At 33.7% G+C, this 17639-nt stretch overlaps 1 pseudogene; it reads left to right on the forward strand.

The window, feature by feature from the left end:
* LOC103500257 (cucumisin-like) overlaps positions 1-17639 on the forward strand; it is a 28740-nt pseudogene that overhangs the window by 3479 nt on the left and 7622 nt on the right.

The following is a 17639-nucleotide window of genomic DNA, read 5'->3' on the forward strand; positions in this document are numbered from 1 at the left end:
TTATCAATGATACTGACTGCTATATGATAATAATTGTAATATCGATCATACTTTTGTCTAACTATCACAATCCACAATATCAAGAAGTTTTAATTCTCTCGCTCGCAATAGATTGTTAAGTGAAGAAAGAGGTGAGAGGAGAGAGGTTTTGATAGCAGCTTCAGATTAGACCTTTCCAGATTCCCGATGGCATTAACCCATTGTCGGATATAGACGTTACATAGCCTTAATCACCAATTAGTAAACATCAATCATCCGACCACCTACATTAACACTCAAGCCTCTTAACCTTCAATTTCATCTTCATCCCATTCTTTCTCTTTATAGTTGATCATCTTTCGTGTTAAATGTACTCTGTTCTTTGTCTTATTGTACTCTCATTTTTGTCCTTGAGCTGCTTTCCTTGTAAAGTCATTCTCCAAACAATTCCTGCGCTATTGTCAAGTTGAGAATAAAAAATTCACTTTGTCCCTAGACAAAAAGAAGAAAAAAAAAAAAAAAGAAGTATCAGATTCCATATCAACAAATTTAACCACCACAAAACCTATTCCATCACTGTCTACCCATAAGAAATCGAATGGTTGAAAAACGCCTTTTCGGTTCTATTCAATGCCAAAAAAACTAACAGATTCTTTCAAGAAACAAGAGGAGATGGACACTGCTCTTGGCTGAGAAAAACTCAAAACAAAAAAGGGAATCTAGTTGAACTTTTCAAAGTGGATGACAGATGAAGAAAATGATGTATCCTTATTCCAGAAAGTGTTGATCGTACATGATGGAGATCTTTCCTAAATATGTTATCCTACAAAACTACAACTCCATCAAGGGTTTTTCAACCATGACAAACAAGCAAAGAAACTTATTATTCCTCTACATCAAACTTAGCTTCGAATTATAGAAACACACTACTACAAAAATCGAATTACTTGACGTTAAGACAGTGTCAAGTAAACGTTTACTTGACGTTTTTAAAAGCGTAAAGTAATCGACTGTCAAGATAGTCTGATTACTTTACACTAAAAAACCGTCACGTATACATATACTTGACACTACAACACCGTCAAGTATAAGTATACTTGACACTTAAAAACCATTAAGTATACGTCTACGTGACACTAAAACACCGTCAAGTATACGTTTACTTGACACTAAATCACCGTCAAGTATCCGTTTACTTGACACTAAAAAACTATCAAGTATACGTTTACTTGACACTGTATTAACGTCAAGTAATCCATCAAAGTTCACCTTTTATGTGTCAAGTAATGTTGTATAGTTGACGCCTTCTACGTGTCAAGTAAACATATACTTGACATTTTTACATGTAAAGGAATATCGTATACTTGACATATATTTAAACGTTATGTATAGTACTGTTTATTAATATATATTAAATATACACATTTTTCATTTTCTGGTTCTTGCATTAGGTACATTTTGTTTGAATAAAACATATCCATCAATAAAATAAACTTTTCAGAACCAGTATAGTTACGCAACAAGAAAATGACAAAATAATTAAGTAAACCAACAATAATTTTATTTGTTCTCACCAATGTCATCAACGATTACAATTCCAATCCAAATATAGCCAACTAAAATTTTCTATCTGTGGCCTATTCCAAAATCAACAACAATAATAGCTACCTCTTATATAACCAATAAGGGGATAGAGATGGAGATGGAGATAGAGAGATTGGAGGGTTTTGGGAGAGAAAGTACAAGAGAAGATCTTATGCTGAGGTGATTTCTTTTGATAGTTCAACCTATGCTAGTTCCTCTAAGAATGATTCTCTAAAATTATCTTTATCTGATGATAGTGGCAAAGATAAAAGTGCTGGGAAGGAAGAAGTCCACATTGATTGAGAGAAAACGGTAGTGATTATAAGAAGGTACCTATATGATGATTTTAGGAAAAAAATTAATGTAAAAACTTAAGAGACAGACTGAAACCCATCTCACTTTCCAACCTTTTCATGCCGAAAAAGCTTTGATTTTTCTAAAAGACAAGGAACAAGTAAGAATCCTCTGTAGCAACAAAGACTGGAATACGGTAGGCAAATTTTATGTAAATTTTGAAAAATGGGTCGAAGAAATTCATGGCTATCCTAAATTTGTTCCTAGCTATGGTGGGTAGACAAGCTTAAGTGGTCTTCCTCTCCATGCTTGGAACATGAATTTGTACAAACATATTGGAGATGCATGTCGTGGATTAATGGAAGTATCAAAGTCAATTACCTGGAGGAAAACTGATCTTATTGAAATAAGATTGAAAATCAAGGACAATTATATAGGTATCATTCCAACACAAGTAACTTTTAAAGATGCAAAAGACAACATATTTACTGTTCAGACAATCTCATACTCTGAAGGAAGATGGTTCAAAGAAAAAATGTTAGTAGTTTAGGGACTTTCACCTGGCAAGCGGTAAATGAATTTGATGAGTATAATCTCAAAGCCGAACAATACAATTTTAGTGGTTTCTCGACCATTTCACCAGAACTAAAGACAACAAGATTGAAGAAGATGACCAGATCTTGCGGGAATCAGAAGCTTAGACCGAAAAATTTAAATTTGGAAAGCACAAGAAACAAAGCAATCACTATCTCTGACAACTCTGATGGAGGAAGGAGAAGTGATGGAAGACTCAAATCAATCATCTTAGGGAGTGTAAAGACAAGGGTAAGGGCATCATGATCTATGGGAAAAACCATCCTAGCCGACCGTTAAGTCCAAATAGAGGAAAGCGAGCTTTCCTTCCCCAAAGGAAAAAACTTTTTACTACAATCCTGAGAATGCCCCTGCAAAGCCAAGAAGAATTAAAAGGCCATCACAAAACCAAAATGCTCTATCAAAGTCAGGTAACACCACCTAACCCAATTCAAATTAGCCCCATGCTGACAAGAATCCACAGAGAAGAAAGAAGAGCCCTCGGTATGTATACAGGGAAAAATCCAAAGCACAAATTAGCTAAGTGATTGAACCAAAAGATCATGCTACTTTTGCCACAGTGGAAAATAAGGAAGGAATTAATCTAACAATTGACATTGGAAAAGTTTCCTCTCTGTCAAATGATATGAAGATTGAAAACATATCAAGTCTAGATTCGATGATGACCACTCTTGTGCGATGAGCTTTCCTTCAATCAAAGATCATCATAAACAATCTTATGGCACTTGTCAATAGTGAGGAAGATGATGAGAGAAATGAGAATTGGTTGGGAAGAAATGATTTGAGTGAAGAAGAGTTCAAGAAAAAGCTTATTTTTTGCTTGAAGATCAACAACCTACAGCTTACCTCTTCTTATGACAACATAGTAAGTACCTCATGGACACGAAATAACTTAGATACCAATGTTGATGAGAATGTTGAACCAGCGGGATTGAATAGTCTTCCATAAAAATCTGTAGTTGGAATGTTAAAGGGTTAATATCGGTCCAAAAAAGAGCTAAAATAAAACTTGTTATTTCCTCTTACGTCCTTGACTTTATTTGTGTTAAACAGAACTATCTCAATCACGTTTGAGAACTTTTCTTATTCTAGGTGAACCCTCACAATAGTAATAAGAATAACCCCGATTAAACAAATAGTTAAATAACTCCAAGAAAGCTAAATAGATTTTGACTTGGAAAGATTGATCAAAGATCAAGAAGAAAGAAGAACTTGTTTCTAACTTCAAGATTTCAAACTCTGCACAATCTAATTGATCAAACTCGATTGGAAGTCCTAAACATGCATCCTAACACAAGAATACAAAGGAAAGCATAAAGCTTGAGAGAAACACTCTATGAGAAAATTTCATTCAAATTCAAGTTGCGTTCAAAATATGGAAAATAAAATCCTATTTATACTAAGTACATATTAAAGATGTGAATGAATCTAAAAATGAAATGACACAACATTTAAATTTATGTCCTTTCAACTACCCTAATAAATGAAAATACATACCATTAAATAAGTACATATTAAAGTTGTGAATGAATCTAAAAATGCATTAAAGATGTGAATGAATCTTATTAATTTTCTAGATTCATTATGATCTTTAGGTGTCCAAGTGACTCTTGAAGTTTGAACTCTTTATTAAAGACCGAAAATCTAGCTTATAAACAAGCATTTAATCCATCTTGAAGTCTTTTAGCTTTAGCTTTTGTCATTAAGCCTTGAGCCATAGTGATTGCCTCTTGATTGGTTTGACTTTGAAAGTTCTCCCATGAATTTTCAGCATGTGCTTCATTTTCCTCTTCATTTTAGTTGGTGTGAGCTTGTTGAGTCTCATTTACTGCTTTGCTGAAGGAAAATCTCGTGGTATCTTATTCATGTCGGATGATACTAAACATAATGTGATGAACATGGTTGAAGGAAATTTCTCTATTTCTGTAAACATTATTGAAGATGATGGCTTCAACTAGTGATTCACCTCTATTTATGGGCCAGTCAACAGAAAAAAAGAGAAAATTCTTCTGGCAAGAGCTTAATAATCTTGCCTCCTCGTGTGGTCCCAATTGGTTCATTACGGGGAATTTCAATATTGTTCGATAGAGTTAAGAAACAACATTTATCAATCAACAAATTCAACTCCTTCATTCAAAGAAACTGCCTGACCGATCCTTCAATAATAAAAGGCTTTTGATAAAATCAGGTGGAATTTCATTGACTTTATGCTGATGAAGAACTTTTTGAACAAATGGAGAAAATGGATACAATCGTGTATATCCTTTATGTAATACTCTATATTCATAAATGGTAAAGCCAAAAGTAGGATTAAACCCTCTAGAGGAATTACCAAGGAGACCCAATATCCCCCTTTATCTTTGTTACTGCCATGGATTACTTGAGCATAATTCTTCAACGCCTTGAGGAAAGAAACAAGATCAAAGGTATTGAAATAAATGGTTTCAATCTGACTCACCTTCTCTTTACAGATGACATCTTCTTGTTAGTTGAGGATAATGATGAATATATTAGGAATATGCAATTTGCTATTCATCTATTTGAATGTGCTACTAGTTTAAACATCAAAAAGGCTAAATCTACCATCTCTCATATTAGTATCAACAAAGAGAAAGCTAATATGGATACCAATAGTTGGGGTTTCAACACTCAGTTTATGCTCTTTTCTTACCTTGGCATGCCGCTTGGGAGAAAACTCTCTCTTTGGCTTTCTAGGATAACATCCCAGTGAAAGTGGGGAAAAAGGTAAATAATTGGAAATATGCTCATATTTCTAAAGGGGGTAGACTCAACCTCATCAATTCCTCCCTTTTTATCCTTCCCACATACAACTGTCTATTTTTAAAGCACAATCTTCAGTTGGTAAGAAAATTGAAAGATCCTGGAGGAACTTTCTTTGGAGAGGCAACTAAGATAACATTTGTTTGGATGGTTAGCACAAGAACAAACTGAATCCAATCAGATGATCTTATATCACCCATCCTAAAGATAAAGGTGGCCTTGCCATAACTCCTTTGTATTACACAAACTTTGTTTTGCTTAAAAAGTGCTTTGGATGTACTATAAAGATCCTAAGGCTCTTTGGAGAACACCCATCGATGCCAGATACAGTAAAATCGACTCTGATAGCATCCCATCTTTTACCAGATTCAGCAACAACAAAGCCCCTAGGAGATCGATTATAAAAGGGATTGGTAGGTTCAATACAAACATTCAACGACAAGTCAATAATGGCAGGTATCTATCCTTTTAGCATAGTTTGTGGTGTCATAACGCTCCCCTCAGGCAGACCTTTCCTAGGTTTTATGAGCTCTCTCTCTCACAAAAAATGACACCATCAGTGATATGTGGGAGGATGATATTGATGATTGGGACCTAAATCCTAGAAGGCCTTTAAGAGACAGAGAAAACACACAATATGGAACAATATCAAGGCTAGTTTTCCTTAGATTTGTAATCAGAAAGGTATTGACATATCAATTTGGAAACTCAATAGTAGTGGCCTATTTTCTGTTAAGTCCACTACTAAGGCTATACACAACCATGCTCCCGAGTTGGATGTTTCTTTATCTTTCAACTCCTTATGGAAAGCAAGGATTCCCAAAAAATGCAAAGTTTTCATCTAGTTGGCTCTTCATAAAGGTACACTCACAATGGAGACCATTCAACAAAGACTTAAAACTCATACCCTTAATCCAAATTGATACGTTATATGCAAAATGAGGAATGAATTTTCTAATCATTTATTCTTCTCTTGTCCCATGGATTTGTCTCTATAGAACAAGGTGTACAATTGGATGGGCTATTAATATTAATTGCCTCACGGATTTTTGTCATCAAAACCTGCTCCATAAGTATCAAAAACCAGAAAAAGGTAATTAGCTTTAACTTGATGGTGGCCACTGTCTGGTCGATTTGGGTGGAGAGAAACAATAGGCTCTTCAATGACATATTCTCTACTGAGTCAAATGTGGAAAAACATATGCAACCTCACTAACTTATGAGCAAAGAACAACAATCTCTTTAAAGATTTTTCTTCTTCGAGTATTGCCCTTAATATTAATGTTTTTGCTAACTTTACTCAGGCTTATCTCTAGCCCTATTTTGTAACAAACTTTGTATCCCCTGCGCTTTATTGAATATATTATGGGCATTATGATGGTGCTATATAAGTGTCCACCTAGTGGGGATGCTTGAGTGCACCTACTGACCCTCGATATCTTTTCTCTAAAAAGAAACAATCAATGATATCTATTGTCATTTGATTATTCGTGAATTACTATTTAATACTTTAAAAAAAATATTGATTAATATTCCAAAATGCACCCGAACTAGAACTAAAGACAAAAACCATATCCCTTTTTCAATAAAATAAAAAGCATTGGTTTGATGGTAAACCAAACACAAAATGAAGCAAAAAATTATAACCACAATGTTATTTATGTAATTTGATGAAAAAAGAGAAAATTTATTAAGTTTAGATTAAAAATTAAGAAAGAAAAAAAGAAAGCAAAACACGCTACAATCCTAAAATTAAAAAAGAAAAAAAAAGTAAAACATACGTTACACCCCATCTTTTCCACCTTGCTTGACTAAGACAATCTTTCCTTACAAAAAGAACCAATGTTGCCAATAATAATAATAACAATAATAATAATTATCAAATTAATGACAAAAATATAAATAATTGAATTTTGGATTACTTAAAAGTTGATCTTTGTTTTAAATTGAAATTGAAGACATAAATTGACAAATCCTAATGATGTCATGTATTTTCATCATGACCGTTGGATGAAGTTAATTATTTTTGTCCAACTAAATATTATTTATTTAGGCTAAAGATCAGTTTTTTTTTATATCCGTAAGTATTTGTGCACCTCAATTAATCTCACAGAACAATTAGACTTACCCTACAACGTAATATTTGGGTGCCAAGAAAAGCTTAAATCTCCTAATGAAAGCTGTCAAGCAGCAAGATCATGAAATCGTTGTCTTAAGAGGTCATATGAAGGCTTATGAAATTACTGAGTTGAGTCGAATCTCCTGTTGCCAAAGCTGACAATAAAAGAAAAGCTGTGTTGTAGGAAAACTAAACGCAAAAATCCATCTCTGTCGCCTCCCTATTAGTCCAACAACTGCAGGATATGATCACATGCTCCATAAGAGCTCAGTATGCAGGACAACCACAAACTTCTTTTATGTACTCCAAGACATATACCAAGAGAATCGATGATCTGAGAATGCCTGTTGGGTACCAGCCTCCAAAGTTTCAACATTTCAATGGAAAGGGCAATCCATACATGTTGAAATACATTGCTCACTTTGTTGAAACATGCGAGATCACAGGATAAAGAGGAGAGGCAAACCGATAAGACGACTTGTCTGAAGCTTGAGAGAAAATGCTATCGAATGGTATACCGATATGGAGCCGAAAGTGATTAATAACTAGGAACAACTGAAAAAGGAGTTCCTCAACCATTTCTATAACACTAGACATGTCGTCAGCATGATTGAGTTGAAAAACTCCAAGCAGCAGAAGGGAGAGTCAATCATTGACTACATAAATCGCTAAAGAGCTCTAAGTTTGGATTGCAAAGACAAACTCACAGAACTGTTTATGGTGGAGATGTACACCCAAAGCCTGCATTGCCAACAAATGAGCTTCTTTACATCCGGGAGGAAAAAATAAACCTTACACGTTTGAAAAACTACCAACTCATGCCTTTGATATGGAGTTGAGCATTACCAACAAAGGAGCAAAATATTTTTCGTTTTGAAAATGAGGAAAATGACAAGAATAGAATCTTTAACATTAAGTAGATTGTGAATAGTGTCATAAAATAGTCTATGGTAATTCATGCGACTCTATTAAAATCTTTCTCTAAAGAAAAATAAACAAAAGTTAAAAGAAAACATGACGTCAATGAGAAAGGACAACCAACTCTTAAACAAAGACAGACAAGAAAAATTCATCCATTTCCTGAATTTGATGTTGCAGACATGCTGGAGTGTCAATTAATAGAGAAATAACACTTGTCCAGCCACTGGGATGCAAATGATCAGAACAAGTAGGTAAAGTAGATGATCCTAACTACTGCAAGTACCATCGAGTCATTAGACACCTTGTTGAAAAGTTTTTTTTTGTGTCAAATGAGCCGATTCTAAAGTTGGCTCGTGAAAAGAAGATCGAGCTAGATATATTGATGAAATAGCTCAGACAAATTATGTTGTGGTGGCAATAACTTTAGGTTATATCCACCATTGGCATTGCTTTGAACCACATCGCATCAAATCAACACAAGCACAACATCAACACAAGTTTAACTCCACAAAACATATTTCTTTAAAAGCCTCTTGCGAACATATTCATTTCGCAAATTAATTTTTTAAAGTTGGGTTTGGATTAATTGTGGAATTTAAATAGTGAAACTTTTGTAAACAGAGTTTTCAATATTTTTTTTAAGAAAATTCAAATTTAAAATTTTACAAGGGGTAGAATTATACGATTTATTTCTTGAATTTAAAATATATTATGTAACATATGATGAAACTAAGTATGTAAGAATGTAAAATTATAATTATACAAAATTCATAGCTTAAAACGTCTACATATATTTGTTTCTTGAATAAAAAAAGTCGACATATAAAGATTCAAATAGTCTACATATATCTACAATTGTCTCCTTTATAGTAGTCTTGCCTTTAAATGTGTTTAAACACTTATATTTTAGATCATTCCACATTATCAAGATATCCCCAGCACTTCCATCTGAATCAAGAGCCATGCAATTGGTGTGGGAAAGAGACCATAGAGATTTTGCTATGAAGTTATTGAATGAAGAAAGTCTTGTCTCAGAGATAATAGCAAAGTCAGGTATATAAAAAAAAGCTAAACTTTTTATTTGGGCTCTTTTTTAGGAGAGTCTAACCCTCTTACATTCCAGCAAAAAAATTTCATTTATAACCACAATCACCCGAAGGCCCTTGGCCTGAATTAATAAAATTTCCTTCATGAACTAAAACTGGATGGCTTGGGCAAATAGTCGAATGCTTTGGAGAGAGTTTTAGTTCGTTTTCTCTGAGCCAAATAACTAGTTTCTCCTTGAAGGCTTTTTCTTCATCTTCCTACTTTTTTCCTTCTGACTCATCATCAATTTTTCCTTCTGAGTTGACTTCCTTCTTTTTTCCTTTGCTTTGAGGAGTATCTGCATTGCTGATACTATTAAGAATTTGTGTTTCGTCAACCAAATTTTAATCATCAATGTTGACTATCGACTCAAGACTATTAAAGTCATCAGAATTATAATGGTTATTAACAATTAATAGTGACCCCAGGTTGACTTCCAAAAGTTTGTCATCAAGCTTCCCTTCTTTAATTTTTATAGATTGAAGTCGTTACTTGGATGAGGATAAGGATGAAACTTGTTGTCTTTTAATGCGATAGCAGATCTTCATTGGTTTCTTTTTTTTCTTTTCTTTTCTGTCAGAAATTTTCTTTTGTCTGTCCTTAGATGGGCTTCTAATTCTTAAATGTCTTCTGCTGCATTACCTGAGTTGTGGGAAAAGGTGTTTTGAGGAGAGAGAAAAGAAACTTTCCTTTTTTAGGATTTTGAAAAATCCTTTTCATCATCTATCATTATTGCTTTGCCTCTCTTTCCTTCTTGCATTCAATTTTAAATCTAAAGATGTAACGGCCCAACTTTTCAGACTAAGTTGAAGTCATTACTTTACAATCAAGACACGTCACCAAAAAGAAAAGTAGTTTCATAAATCATGTTTAAATTCAAATAACATCCAAAACTTTAGAAAAACTGTGTTCGGGCCCTGTTTAAAACAAAATTTCAAGGTTCATATGACCTCCTAAGAAACTATCAAACAAAACAATTTAATATCCTAAAATTTGACTCATTTCCATCCTCAAAATAATTTAAGTCAACAAAATAAAACAAAAAGAAAAGAAACGTCTAGCGGAAGCATTAAATTAGACATCCTCGTATGGCATTCACGAATCCTTCTTGCCCCTCGCCGGTCTGCCTCGTGTCAAGGGCATAATCGTCCAAGGTATTATTTATCGATGGCCGTATGCTCAAATACCCCCAAATCACTTTATCTTTATGTCTTGAAAGTAGTTTAGGTTAATTCTTTCGTTTAGGTGTCGCCGAGTCACAGTGTGACATTTCGGCTTTTTCATATGCAAGCGTGCCAAGGCCAAAAATCTCAATATGTACTATAGGGGGTACATGTCTAGTCCGACCCCCGCCCAAGCCTTGTCGCACTCTTTGCAAGTTAAGCTATTTTCTTTGCAATTGACAGTCTTCAATGCTTTCTTTATGATGTTTTCAACTATTTAATTTCTCTTTCCCGTTTTATAAAAACATTTTCTCAAGAACGAGGAGGGAGGCTACATCATACCGTGAGTTTGTCCGCGGATTCCGAATTTTGAACGGCTAACTTGTTGATCGAGCTAAACAAGTGCCGCACAATCGTGTTGAGAAGTTACGATTGTGACACCTCGCATGTTACCTTTACCTGAAAAAATTAAACAATAAAAAGGGTGAGTATAAAATATACCTAGTAAGGAACCCACTACTGATCCCGTTAGGGTAAAATAACGGTTAGCTTTCTATTAAGGGGTATTCTGCAACATAACAATCTAGTGATCTCGTCAGATACACATATCAGTCTAGTTATCCCGTCGGATAAACATATATATCAGTCTAGTGATCCCATCGAATACACATATCAGTCTAGTGATCCCAAAGGATACAAATTAGTCTAGTGATCCTGAAGGACACTCATCAGTCTAATGATCTTGAATGATATACAACATGTAGTAATCCTCTAGGACACCATGCCTACAAAGTACGGTACCCCATAGATAAAGCTAACAGTTACCCCTATCCCCTAGGACACCATGCCTACAAAGTACGGTTCAGTCTTTATGCATAATCAGTCAAGCAATCCAAGTATAGTCACAGTGCTCCTAGCCAGTATATGGAACTAAACTATACATCATAGTTAAAAATCAAATTCTATTCCAGAGTATAAACCATCAATATATAAGTACACCCGACAGTCCGATCATCATTTATAATCAACTAACAACACTACTCATCCGTATGCATAGACTACACATGACATCCTCAACACAAATTACGAACTACGCATAATAGTTAGATTGTATGAAATCAGTCAAGGCGTATACTATTAATGCTCTATAAATAAACGCACATCATTCAGTCCAGTACAGGCAATATAATCTAACTTTCATATCAGCCACTGCATTCTACATTTCATATGGAGTGCAGTAGTAGGAATTCCCTTACCTCGAAATAGCAAATCCCTTGCTTAAGCGAAGTCCAAAAAATCAACCTAACCATATACAAGAAATCAATCACTTTTGTAAATACAGTCGTCCATTCACCTAAACATGACTTCCACAAACTTACCCAATCTATGGAGTCTTAAGCCCCACACCAATCTCATTGTGAATTTGAATAATTTAATGTCACTTCTCCAATCGCACCTTCAAGGATTTAAACCACAATCAAACTTATTAATATGACATCAAGACAAAGACAATGGCTATGCAAATGGACATCCATCCACAAGTTTCACCTCTAACACAAACCTCGACGGCTAACGAATCTGTAGGTGGCGACGATTTTGGATGCATGAATGGAGAGGGAGGCAGACAGAATGCGGCAACATGGTTCGTGAGGAACGCGAAGGGCAGACGAAAATGGGAGCAACTCGTGGTGGCAAAACTGGGCGGATGAAGAAAGCGAGGCTAAGGCTAAGGCGATCGACGCTTTGCTCGGATGGGGAGACGTATGGCGACATGGCTTTCATGGACGAGGAGACGTATAGAGCCTCGCCTTGACGAAACGTGGACGTGGTAGAGGGATGAGCGGTGTTGGCAGCTAATGGTCGGGCGAAGAAGAAGAAAAGATTCAAGGCAGTGGACGACGGAACAACAAGAAGAAGAAGGGGGCGGCTGTTGCGAATGAGTGAGGAACAAGAATAAATTTTTTAGGTTTTATAAAAATACAATAATAATAATAGTAATAACAATAATAATATTATATTATATTATTTCATATTATTATTATTTTATACCATTACAATATATTTTCCTTTCTCTTTCTTTTCCTTTTTCTTTCCGAACTCACATAATATAACACCCAACAAACAAAAAAAAAAAAAATTCCATAACAAGGTAAATATGTTGAGAACATACCTTGAAAATTTGGGTCGTTACAAAAGAGTTATTTTCGGTATCTATAGAATAACTCTCTTCTTGGTCTTTGCATGATCTGATTCAAAGGATCCATCTGTTATTACTGTTATATTTTCAAATTTGCTATCAGAGGATTCCAATAGTATGGTATGGTTTCTGACGAAAATGAAAGCTTCTGATTTTGCATTGTACTCTTCGAATTTCAGTGCTTTTTCATTCTTGAATGTACCATGTATTCCAAATTTCTTTCATTTAACCATCTACTGTCTGGTGGGGGAACTGTGATAACGACGAATGCTTTCCTTCATTATCACTAATAAGGATTGATGCAGGAACAAAGCCAGTAAAGTTGTAATGAACTTTGACAGCTTTGGCTTCAATCAGGTTTTCTAGCTCCATAGTTTCCCTTGCTACGACAAAAACACCTCCATAGGCTTTACCAATATTAGTAAAAGTTTTGTAGTTCACGCGTGTAGTGGGACTTTTATGAAGCTTAACCAACTTCCATAGCTAAGAATGAGGGTATGTGTTGCATGAGAGTCAGAGGTCCATTTTTCAAAACAAACGTAGTGCTTACCTACTGTGGACCATCCATTGAAATACTTGTTACTACATAGTAGCAAATCATGTTCATGAGCTATGTTGATAATGGCTTTGTCTACATGGAAAGGTTTATAGAAGAACTTGAACTCTGTCTGTCATTTCAAAGCTGGCATGATCTTGATCCAATCATCATGAAAAAAACCTCCTAGTGATTGGATGCACCCATATTTTCTACTCAATTAATAGTCAACAACTATTTCAAATGCCCATTACAATAATATTTACTATTTGCTACAATTTTAATCTATTTTATACATTCATTATTATTTTTATTATTTGCTAGAGTGTATACTATTTGTCTCTCAAACTAAAAAAATTTATAAGGCAAGCCCATGTATTATTACCCAAACTAAAAAAATTTACATCCAAAACATGCAAACTATTACTACGACCCAACCATATAACAACCTATGACTATAATAACTAATTCTTTGCTTGAAATGTCTTTCAATGTTCTTATATAAAGTTTTTAAAGAAAATCTGGCTCTATCTTTCCTTTTTCTTCCCGAATATAAGAAAAACTTTGGTCTCTCTTTCCTTTTTCTTCCCATGATGAAAAAAAAATACTAATTAAACATATGCAAATTATTTGGTGTGCGTTTTTTTCTATTGATTTTAATAGGAAGGCTTTCCTCTGGCCGCTCCTTCATTGACTTTGTATGATTCTTAAAACACACTTTGTGTTTTTCTTTTGTTTTAATGGAATTATCGTTTTTGGTCTGTGACATGATGACGTGCTATCAATATGTCAACGCCTAGTTGAGATGTTTGGGTGCATTTACTGATTTCACTACATCTCTTACATCATGCTAAGTAAAAATAATTGGTGTTTGTTTGTTAGAAAAATCATTGGAGCACGAGCATATCACATTGGTCGTCCCCTTCCCCATGGTGATGTGGAAGGACCAAGAGATACAGATGGCCATGGAACGCACTGTGCATCGATAGCAGCTGGCGGTCTAGTGAACAAGGCAAGTTTGAATGGTCTTGGACTCGGTACAGCAAGAGGAGGTGTTCCCTTAGCACGCATTATTGTGTACAAGATATGTTGGAATGATGATTATGGACCTTCTTGCAGCCTTTGACGATGCTATTAGCGATGGAGTCGATATTATATCTTTATCAGTAGGTGGGAATATCTCGCGAAAGTATTTTTGTGATCCCATTGCTATTGGATCTTTCCATGCAATACAAAATAACATATTGACATCTAATTCTGCTGGAAATTGGGGGTCCCAATGTCTACACCGTCACAAGCTTGTCTCCGTGGCTTCTTTCTGTCGCTGCAAGCACCATGGACAGAAAGTTTGTCACAAAAGTGCAGATTGGCAATAAAAGAAGCGTTCAGGTCATATATGAATTTCTCTTCTTTTTTTTCTTCTCCTACGATTCAATGATTTTGTCCCAACGTATTCTATAGCATTTCAATCCTCATAAGCCATCTCGTTTCACATGACCTAAAAGTATAGGTTCAAACTTGGCGTAAGCTCAACTCGATTACTTGTATCGAGACTAACCTAACATTCAAGTTCACTATAACCTTTTCATTTAATAGAGGATTGCTCGTCTCGAGAGTACACTACTACAAAATCTACTTTACTTGACACTAGGCACTTTTACATACTTGACGCTTTTGTTAAAAAAACGTCAAGTATTGACAATTTTAAAGGAAAAACGTCAAGTATAGTCACAAAAAAATGGAGTTTTCACGGAGTTTTTTCGGATAATCTTATGCTAACCTTTACTTGACGTTTTTTTCGCGTCAAGTATAAAGGACATTTTACTTGACGTTGTATTCGTGTCAAGTATTGCGAAACGTTACTTGACACAAAAACAACGTCAAGTATAGTTTAAAGAAGACAAAATTTTCACAAAAATTTTTGAATTATTTTTACTTGACGTTTTGTGTCACGTCAAGTATAGTTGAGATTGTACTTGACGGTTTTGTCGCGTCAAGTATAGTGCAGATTTTACCTGACGTTGATTCCACGTCAAGTATAGTTGACATTTACTTGACGTGGAAATAACGTTAAGTATAGTTAAAAATTTTATTTGATACTTTGAAAATTAATATTTTAAAAATGTCAAATATAAAAATATCAAAATATTAAATATAAAAATATTTTTTATTTCTCTCATTCCATTAAATAAACTTATTAAAATAAATTTATTAAAATAAAATTACTAAAATAAAGTTATTACAATGTTATTAAAATAAACTTATTAAAATAAATTTTCCAAAAGAACCTTATTAAAAATTAATTTAGTAGAAGAAATGTATTAAAATAAATTTAGTAAAAAGAAATGTATTAAAATAAATTTAGTAAAAAGAAATTTATTAAAATAATAAAAAAATTTATTAAAAAATTGCCTCCAAAAAAACCTTTTATTTTTCCCCTTATACGTCAACGTCAAAAGTTTTATAAAATACAATGTCACTAAAAAATTACATCGGAAGAAAGTGAGACCCAATGATTGGGTACTTGGATGGGTCTAGTTCCATCCAAGGATGGTTCAAACTGGTTGTCTACTAGGCCACTACTTTAAAATGAGTAATTGGTTAACGTAAGATTAGCTTGGATTAACTTAAAAAAATGTTTTTTAAAAAGTTCATTTTTGTTTAAACTTATTTTGTAAAATTATTTAAAATACACTTAAAAAATAGTTTTCAATAACTTCCAAACACCTTAATTTGTTTAAAATAACTTAGTTTTCATTCTATAGCAGAAACTATATTTTTAAAATAAAAAAACATATTCAATCTAAGAAATGAATGGGTTGGGCTAACGTAAGCAAACCAAACTCAAATGTTTCGTTAACTTTGATTCAAGCTAGAGTTTTGTTACCCAAGCTTTTAGGTGAGGCTGATTTTCATACATAATTTCAGTATTTCCTGAACAGAGTTCTAAATCCAAACCTCTTTTGTAATTGTTATTTTATTGTTTTACATAAGGATTAACTCAGCTGTAATTATACTATCAATGTATTATGGTTCTAGTAAATTGCTAAAAAGAAACAAAAACCAAAAAACTTTATTATGGTTCCAAAAAAGAAATATTCATGGGGTTATAATTATATTTTTATGAATAATAATGTTTGCATGGAGTTTCAATTAACACATTTGGTACAACGGGTCAATATCCTCTTGTTGCTGCGCGTGATGTACCCAATAATGGTTTCGATAACCTCACCTCAACGTAATTTAATTCACTAAAATGCTATCTATATTTATATAAGAAAGTCGGTCTTATAAATGTTGTTTATTTACCAAATGTCCACTATTATATTTTGTGTTTTTTTATGTACATTTTAAAAATATTTTTAAAATCCAAACAAAAAATGATATTGCCTAGTATCTCTTTTAATGGGAAGGCTTTTCACTAGTTATATGTATTGCCCTCTTTCGAACTCCCCTCTAGTTCACTTTTGTACTATATCACATCTTTTAAATCAATGCATTGTATATTTTGATTTTGATTTGAAAAGTGAGGAGGGTGCTAAGGATATGCTAACCAAATTGAGATGTCTCAATTCATCTATCGATCTCTTTTGTATTGTTAATAGTTTTTCAAAAAAATTTAAACAAAAAATGTGAGTTTCAATTTAAAACAAAAAATTAATTTTTTTAATTAAAAAATAGTGTTTATTTTTTGTATGTAGTAGATTGAATGAAAATATTAACAAATATGACAAAATATCATCGATAAATGTTATTAGACAATGACAAATTACCAGCGGATAAGATTTGATATTTTAAAAAACTGGAACAGATACTGTTTTAACAACTCGGTGAATCTGAAGTTGGTGAAAGGAAAAATCCTTTTTTGTGAAAGTAGTTTCCATCCCGTGCTATTCTCTAGCTTTGGTGGCATAGCGGGTGTTCTAATGGTGAATGTTAATCCGTTGGATGATGCATTGTCCTTTCCCTTGCCTTCTTCTGTTCTCAATTTCCATGATGCCATTACCATTTTCGATTACATTCGTTCAACACGGTATGTTTTTTAATCAAAATACCTTTTCCAATTTCACTTTTTTTTTTCATTAATGAATATTGAATCATGTGGTTTTCATTGCATATATATCCTCCAATTACTAATTGGTTTTGGGATGGAACCTGTATTAGATAATACGGTAACAGAGCTGTAACGTCTAAATGCATTTGGTACCATACAAATAAATTGTAATTCCATAAAAAATAATGGTCAACAAAAAGGAGACTACATCTTTAAAGGTATATTGAGAATTCTATTTACATGGGAACCCTAAATTATCTCATGTTTTCTCTAACATGGGAATTCAGTCCAAAAAGAAAATGGTAAACTCAAAGTGTGTTTAAGTATATTAT

The sequence above is a fragment of the Cucumis melo genome, chromosome 10 (genome assembly GCF_025177605.1).
Source record: "Cucumis melo cultivar AY chromosome 10, USDA_Cmelo_AY_1.0, whole genome shotgun sequence".
Lineage (NCBI taxonomy): Eukaryota > Viridiplantae > Streptophyta > Magnoliopsida > Cucurbitales > Cucurbitaceae > Cucumis > Cucumis melo.